Raw genomic sequence first — 7,500 nt, 5'->3', positions numbered from 1 at the left:
GCAATGTTATGAGCTTCTTAGCCAAGCGCATACTATCTATACTTCCGGATGGCAATGTTATGAGCTTCTTAGCCAAGCGCATACTATCTATACTTCCGGATGGCAATGTTATGAGCTTCTTAGCCAAGCGCATACTATCTATACTTCCGGATGGCAATGTTATGAGCTTCTTAGCCAAGCGCATACTATCTATACTTCCGGATGGCAATGTTATGAGCTTCTTAGCCAAGCGCATTCTATCTATACTTCCGGATGGCAATGTTATGAGCTTCTTAGCCAAGCGCATACTATCTATACTTCCGGATGGCAATGTTATGAGCTTCTTAGCCAAGCGCATACTATCTATACTTCCGGATGGCAATGTTATGAGCTTCTTAGCCAAGCGCATACTATCTATACTTCCGGATGGCAATGTTATGAGCTTCTTAGCCAAGCGCATACTATCTATACTTCCGGATGGCAATGTTATGAGCTTCTTAGCCAAGCGCATACTATCTATACTTCCGGATGGCAATGTTATGAGCTTCTTAGCCAAGCGCATACTATCTATACTTCCGGATGGCAATGTTATGAGCTTCTTAGCCAAGCGCATACTATCTATACTTCCGGATGGCAATGTTATGAGCTTCTTAGCCAAGCGCATACTATCTATACTTCCGGATGGCAATGTTATGAGCTTCTTAGCCAAGCGCATACTATCTATACTTCCGGATGGCAATGTTATGAGCTTCTTAGCCAAGCGCATACTATCTATACTTCCGGATGGCAATGTTATGAGCTTCTTAGCCAAGCGCATACTATCTATACTTCCGGATGGCAATGTTATGAGCTTCTTAGCCAAGCGCATACTATCTATACTTCAGGATGGCAATGTTATGAGCTTCTTAGCCAAGCGCATACTATCTATACTTCAGGATGGCAATGTTATGAGCTTCTTAGCCAAGCGCATACTATCTATACTTCCGGATGGCAATGTTATGAGCTTCTTAGCCAAGCGCATACTATCTATACTTCCGGATGGCAATGTTATGAGCTTCTTAGCCAAGCGCATACTATCTATACTTCCGGATGGCAATGTTATGAGCTTCTTAGCCAAGCGCATACTATCTATACTTCCGGATGGCAATGTTATGAGCTTCTTAGCCAAGCGCATACTATCTATACTTCCGGATGGCAATGTTATGAGCTTCTTAGCCAAGCGCATACTATCTATACTTCCGGATGGCAATGTTATGAGCTTCTTAGCCAAGCGCATACTATCTATACTTCCGGATGGCAATGTTATGAGCTTCTTAGCCAAGCGCATACTATCTATACTTCCGGATGGCAATGTTATGAGCTTCTTAGCCAAGCGCATACTATCTATACTTCCGGATGGCAATGTTATGAGCTTCTTAGCCAAGCGCATACTATCTATACTTCAGGATGGCAATGTTATGAGCTTCTTAGCCAAGCGCATACTATCTATACTTCAGGATGGCAATGTTATGAGCTTCTTAGCCAAGCGCATACTATCTATACTTCAGGATGGCAATGTTATGAGCTTCTTAGCCAAGCGCATACTATCTATACTTCCGGATGGCAATGTTATGAGCTTCTTAGCCAAGCGCATACTATCTATAGATACTCATTTTTATTTCATCGAATTGAACCAAAGGATGTATAACTAAGGAATATGAACGGATCTGGGTGTGAGTAAATATTTGCATGCGTTCAAACGTGTTTTACTGTTGCACGAATAGGATTCAATAGTCTGATGTCTCGTCGCTTAGCAACGGCGAGCAGCTTGGTTCTAAACAAAGAAAATCGGTACCTTTTATTCTTCAAGCTGGCTAGAACTTTTCATACGTCTTGTGATCAGAATGTATTAAAGTCAAAACATGATCAGATTTATAATGTTTAGAGCCAGCTACTTAGTTATTATGCGTCTTTACGAGGGAAGTGACGTCACGACTGTTGAAGCCAATTAGAATTTCAAATGCATGTAAACGCATAATTTAAATTTTAAATTTAAATTGAGATTTTATACAGCGCAATATCCACTAAACATGCTCAAAGCGCTTTACAAGGGATCCCTGGCCAACAGCAGCAAGTAACATGTAGAACGGGACTATGACATGACGCCTGTTAGGCGATATACCATTTTTTTCCCGAACAGATACAACGCTGTTAACGACCAGGTACTCATTTTACACCTGGATACGGTGAGAGAATATGAGTAAAGAGCCTTTTCTTAGGACTCAACTATGCGCCGAGCGAGCGAGGCTCGAACCCAGGACCTTCGGGTCCAAAAGCGAACCACATAGTCGCACATAACTAGCGATTGTGAGTGGATCCGTGGCCATTGTTAACTTATAGATAGTTCGAAGATGACGTCACTCAGGTCTTTGTTATTGTTTTTTGCCATCCGCGTTAATGAGTAATGCTCACTGAACTGTATTAACTCACTCAATCCTAGAGATTTTTGCTACTTTTCAAAATTGGAAAAAATGTATTAAAAATGAGCATGTACATAGAAAGTTTTATTCAACTACCATTAACATGTAAAAACTAAAAACATTTGCTTTGATACAACGCCTATAATTTGTCTCAGAAAAATGTAATAAATAGGCATGGGGTAAATGTAACCCCGGGTAAACTACGGATATAGTCGGTGTTAGGGTTGAGTGAGTTAACCTGACTATAAACATTCATGGATACACACAGTTTTGTGTGTTGGTCCGTTATACTTCCGGATGGCAATGTTTTGAGCTTCTTAGCCAAGCGCATACTATCTATAGCTAAACGATGGCTACGGCGGATCTCGGTGTGAGTAAATATTTGCATGCGTTCAAACGAGTGTTACAATTGCACGAATTCGGAATTTCCAATCAGTGTAAACACGCTATAGATAGTATGCAGATGACGTCACTCAGGCCTTTGTTATTGTTTTTGCCATCCGCGTTTGTAAGTTGTTCTCACTAAACTGTATTAACCAGACTATAAAAGTTCATGGTTACACAGAGTTTGTGTGTTGGTCCGTTATACTTCCGGATGGCAATGTTGTGAACTCCTTGGCCAAGCGCATTCTATCTATAGAGAGAATCGTTACAATCGTTACTTCGTTAGGATTTGCATTTTATGGTTTGATTTGTGATTGAGTGGATGTGTGTGTGTGTGGCCATCGTTAACTTATGGCCTGACACTGACCAAAACATTTACGTCAAAAGACAAGTCTTTGACCACAAAAGAAAACAAATCGTGAGTTGTATTCAACAGTTTAACCAATGGAATCACTTGTTTCCTTGAGCTCTACTAACGACAACTCACCAGACGCTACACTAACCTAAAAAATGACGTCAAACTATAAGTCTTTGAGGATTCTAGTGTTAGGCTATATTATGTTATATTACTATAGATAGTATGCAGATGACGTCACTCAGGTCTTTGTTATTGTTTTTTGCCATCCGCGTTTATGAGTAATGCTCACTGAACTGTATTAAGCCGACTATAAACGTTCATGGATACACACAGTTGTGTGTGTTGGTCCGTTATACTTCCGGATGGCAATGTTATGAGCTTTTTAGCCAAGCGAATACTATCTATAGCTATGCTTGAATCCTCTCGGACTTATATCTTGACGTCATTTTTAAAGTTTTGCACCGTCTAGTAAGTTGTCTTTAGTAGAATTAGGACGGGCCAAGGCGTCTGTTAGGCGATGTTACACATATTTTTCGGACAGATACAACGTTGTAAACGGACAGGTAGGTACTCATTTTACACCTGAGTACGGGGAGAAAATGTGAGTAAAGAGCATTTTCCAAGGACTCAACTATGCCTCGAGCGAGCGAGGCTCGAATCCAGGACCTTCCGATCCGAAAGAGAGTGTCATACCACTGGACCACATAGCCGCATTTAAAGGTATATTTAATTTTAGAAAACTTTTCAAGTTAAAAAGGCAGGCTGATTTTTTGGAATTCTTTTATTTTTACTTGTATTTTTTCCTCTCTCTCTCTCTCTCTCTCTCTCTCTCTCTCTCTCTCTCTCTCTCTCTCTCTCTCTCTCTCTCTCTCTCTCTCTCTCTCTGCTTTGTCCGGCACTGTCCATAAACACTTATTCGAATCTTTATCTCACACCAGTGCCTGCTCCTTGATATAGATGGAATGAATTTGACGTCACTCGGGCCTTTGTTATTGTGTTTTGCATCCATGTTTGTGAGTAATTCTCACTAAACTGTATTAATCAGACTATAGCTTGGCTAATAAGCTCACCGGAAGTATAACGGACCAACAAACAGAACTCTGTGTAACCATGAACTTTTATAGTCTGGATAATACAGTTAAGTGAGAATTACTCATAAACGTGGATAGCAAAAAACAATAACAAAGACCCGAGTGACGTCAACTTCGAACTATCTATAAACGTTTAGGTTACACACAGTTTTGTGTGTTGGTCCGTTATAATTCCGGATGGCAATGTTGTGAGCTTCGTAGCCAAGCGCATACTATCTAGATATATTATATCACTTTGACGTTTTCAAGTTAATCTTCCACAAAACATGTTTTAAAATTATAAAATGAAATAAAATTCCCTTTATTCATCCCCAAGGGGAAATTTGTCTTTAGGGTCTATTCCAAGGGAAGACTGGAATAATCCAGGCGTCAGCCGCAGTGCAGCGCCGCAAAGTGAGCTAGGGCTAGGTGACTTGCTCAAGGCCACACAGCCACACAGCGAAGCGGCGGGTGATGGAACTCGGTACCTTTTGGGTACGAAGCAAAGACCGTACCGCTGAGCCACGCTGCCCCTAAAAGAGAAAAGATCGTTATAATCAAACTCTACTCAATGGATTTTAAATTCACTGCCTATTATTTTGTTGTGTTCAATTCAAGGGTTTGAACCTGATTCGACAAAGGCCAATGCCTTTTCTCAATGCCTATTATTTTTGTAGAATGTTTTAAAAAATTGTTTCACTTGAATTGTTTGCATTCAGGAAGAATCGAAAACGTGAACACGTAAGAATTGTTTTAACCCTCTCCTGACCAACCATAGGAAAATCGTCACATTCTTTACGATACAACAGACAATACTCTTCAACAGTCGTAACGTCACTTCCTTCCTAATGACGCATGGTAACTTAGTAACACTGGCTCTAAACTATCGGAACAATGGCGGACGCCCGTATGAAATATTTTTCAGGTGAGCATAAAAGCGTCTCCAGAGGGGGTAAAAAAACATAAATTTGATCATGTTTTGACTTATACACATTCTGATCACAAGGCATATGAAAAGTTCTAGCCAGCATGAAGAATAAAAAGTAATGATTTTCTTTGTTTAGAACCAAGATGGCCGCCGTTGCCGGGCGGCGTGACATCAGACTATTGAATCGTATTGTCTAATTCAGATTTCTCTTGTACATCACAAAATGTCAAGAAATTATTTGATTACTAAATAAATACTAAATATTGTGTTGTAGAGCTCTTTTTGCTGAACAACATTCAATATAGATAGATCGAAGATGACGTCACTCAGGTCTTTGTTATTGTTTTTTGCCATCCGCGTTTACGAGTAATGCTCACTGAACTGTATTAACCTGACTATAAACGTTCATGGATACACACGGTTTTGTGTGTTGATCCGTTATACTTCCGGATGGCAATGTTGTGAGCTTCTTAGCCAAGCGCATACTATCTATTGAATGCACTTGTTACTTTTTTGTTTGAGTAAGAAAAGTCTATTTTTGAGTTGAGTGGATGTGAAGTTTTGGGGAAAATTCTAAAAATGGCTGGTAAGGAGAGAGTTAAATTTCAATCAAGTAGTCTAAATGTAACTGCTCGAATCTAGAAGAAATAAATAACAATGTAAAATTGAATGCAAGCTTCAATTTAATAAAGGAAAACAGATAAAATAGACGTTTCGGGTTTCCTCTTTATCAACAAAACAGGATGAACGAAACACTACAGACGAATGAGATAACCCCTCCCCCCCCCCCCCTTTTCCACCCCTTACCCATTTTTGGCCAATAAATAATGAATTACTCTTTAATCTTACTGTAATCTAAAAATTAGTTCTTTATGAAAAAAAAAAATTCCCAAACTGAATTCTGGTTAGAAAACCGACTGTAAAATATGAAATAAATAACTTTTCAATTATCAGAGTGGGAGAGAGAGTGGGAGAGAGAGAGAGAGAGAGAGAGAGAGAGAGAGTGAGAAAGAGTGGGAGAGAGAGTGAGTGAGAGAGAGTGAGAGAGAGAGAGAGAGAGTGACAGTGTATGACAGTATAATATATCGATTTTATATTGCCGTATTGATATATTTTTCCTGACATTCAAAGTTGTGTAAAACTGTCTGTGAATGATACAATACAAGCTATATGAGATTCTGTATTTATAAACTATTGTATAAGGCATTTAAAGGTTAAGTCCTATATTTAGTCTTTAGTAAGTCTTAAGTCTTTTGTGCGGCTTTGTGGTCTAGTGGTATGACACTCGCTTTCGGATCGGAAGGTCCTGAGTTCGAGCCTCGCTCGGCGCATAGTTGAGTCCTTGGAAAATGCTCTTTACTCACATTCTCTCACCGTACTCAGGTGTAAAATGAGTACCTGGCCGTTAACAGCGTTGGCTCTGTCGGAAAAAAAATTTGTAATATCGCCTAACAGGCGTCATGTCTCGTTCTACATGTTACGTGTTACTGTTGGTCTGGGACACTTTGAAAAGCGCTTTGAGTACGTTTAGTGGATATTGCGCTATATAAAAGCTCAATTTTTAATAAGATATGATAAGTTAACTCACTCAACCCTAACACCGACTATATCCGTAGTATACCCAGGGTTACTTTTACCCCGTGCCTATTTATTACATTTTTTCTGAGACAAATTATAGGCGTAGTATCAAAGTTAATGTTTTTAGTTTTTACATGTTAATGGTAGTTGAATAAAAAATATCTATGTACATGCTTATTTTTAATACATTTTTTTCTAATTTTGAAAAGTACCAAAAATCTCTAGGATTGAGTGAGTTAAGATAAGAATTATATAAAACTGAAAAAAAAAAACTATTGTAAATCGAATACAATTTTGTATGTACCATACCTTATACGACGGGTGCTTTGGTTTTAATCCTTGGTGAAAGACAAAAATTATATAGATACATAATAATTTTATTATATTAAAAAAATCACCCTCGAATTCTTGTTGTTTTTCCTTTTCGTTTTTTTCCAAACACATGAAAAATTATCGAAATCCTGGCAACCAGAACACGGGTGTCCACGGGGATCGAATTGAATACGTTTGGGAGTTGTTTTTGTTCTGTTTTTTGTTAGTTTTTCTTCAATAAATAGATCTACCTTCCAGTGAATGATAATGATAAATTATAAGTGACGTGAATATATAATATAATAATATATGATATTGATAACGTGTATTATATTCAACAACCAGGATCTGGAGCAGCGTGGGTTGATACGATACGTTACGATACGATTCTCCCTACCACGCCTGTCCTCCCAATACAACTCTCGTAACACC

General features: G+C 38.8%; 1 protein-coding gene across 1 annotated transcript in view; it reads right to left on the bottom strand.

Moving 5' to 3' along the window:
• Nucleotides 1-7,500, bottom strand: part of LOC144979259 (uncharacterized) — a 122,889-nt gene that overhangs the window by 115,282 nt on the left and 107 nt on the right. The window contains exon 1 of the mRNA XM_078925871.1: nt 7,066-7,500. This exon is cut by the window's right edge and continues 107 nt beyond it. The gene's annotated coding sequence lies outside the window, so the exon portion shown is untranslated. The remainder of the gene's footprint in view (nt 1-7,065) is intronic.

Source organism: Berghia stephanieae, chromosome 9 (genome assembly GCF_034508935.2).
Source record: "Berghia stephanieae isolate SIO BIC M18660-M18661 chromosome 9, UCSD_Bste_1.3, whole genome shotgun sequence".
NCBI lineage: Eukaryota > Metazoa > Mollusca > Gastropoda > Nudibranchia > Aeolidiidae > Berghia > Berghia stephanieae.
The sequence above is the reverse complement of the archived record's forward strand: the minus strand, read 5'-3'. Positions and strand labels throughout refer to the sequence as shown.